Here is a 1,298-nt window from a genome sequence, read left to right on the forward strand (position 1 = left end):
AAAAATCATAACATGGGTACTTTTAATGGGCCATGGTAACGTACAGCTTCTCTCATTGCTTAATAAAGGCCGTATCTATCACCACAATGGGAAAAAAATTACACTTTTTTTCTCAGTGTCCTTTAATAATAATTTATGGTCTTTTCTTTGTTTATTTGACGAATGTTCTTATTGTTGTTATTATCATTATTATTGTTATTTTGTTGTCTTTATACTGTCTTTTTTATCTATTTTTTATTTCTTTTTTCTTGCTAAAACTGCTGCTGGAACTTTCAATTTCCTCGCGGGAGTCATCCCAAAAGGATTAATAAAGAGAAGTCTAAGTCTAAGTCTAAGTCAAATAATATGAAAATGTCTTTTTTATGACACACCAAATCCAAAGAGCTTGTCAACAGTGTTGGCTTGCCACACAGAATGATAATCTCGGGCAAATGCCAAAGCTGATACATACAGATGAAATGTATGGCTTTTTAGAAAACAAGCCAGAGAGCATCTGCAGGCTTGATAAGACTTCTCATTCCCTGCCTGATCACCCATCTCATAGTGAAGGGTGGAGTGTCAGAGCAGTGGTGGTGCAGGGTGGTCGGCTGCATGGCTCTGGGTAAGGGGTTCGTCAGAACACGTAACTAATTAATTAGACAACGGAGGGCCGTGAAAGGGCTCCGAGGCGGCCTCTGCGTTATTTAAGGCTGCGTCTGCATGTCCAGCGCGCTGCTTCTGCATCGCTGGTAATCAGACAGGTCATTCTCTTCGCTCAGAGCTGACAAGGTTGAGGTAAACAAGCCGCGTCACCTCAGGATGTGGTCAGATCAAGTATCCATTACTTCCCTTGATTGAAAACATTAAACACTTGACCTGAAGGTGCAGAAAACTGCAAACCGAAGGCATCCAGAGGGATCAAGGTAGACTAAAATGTCTGTGAAAATGCTTGAGAAAAAAAGCTATACTATACTAGCTATATATGTATAGCCAACCATTAATTTTTACACCTACATTATTTACTAATTAATTGATCATTCTGTTTAGATCATGTACAACAAATTGTAAGAAAAGACAGTTATAATATACCGGAAGGTGGATTCTTCATTTTTTTTTGCTTTGTCTGACCATCAATAAGAAAACCAAAGATTTTCCGTTTACCATCATATGTGATAGAGAAAAGCAGCTAAAATCTGTGTTTTTGTGACCGAAATAGTTAATCGATTATCAAAATAGTTGCAGATTAATATTCCTGTTGATCCATTAATTTATGGTTTTCGCCTCTATATGAGATGTCGCAACGAATGCATCCCTTTCTG

The 1,298-nt window shown here is 38.0% G+C and overlaps 1 protein-coding gene across 3 annotated transcripts in view; it reads right to left on the bottom strand.

The window, feature by feature from the left end:
* gas7a (growth arrest-specific 7a) overlaps positions 1-1,298 on the bottom strand; it is a 42,168-nt gene that overhangs the window by 9,707 nt on the left and 31,163 nt on the right. The gene's annotated exons all lie outside the window — the stretch shown is intronic.

This window comes from Etheostoma spectabile, chromosome 15 (genome assembly GCF_008692095.1).
Source record: "Etheostoma spectabile isolate EspeVRDwgs_2016 chromosome 15, UIUC_Espe_1.0, whole genome shotgun sequence".
NCBI lineage: Eukaryota > Metazoa > Chordata > Actinopteri > Perciformes > Percidae > Etheostoma > Etheostoma spectabile.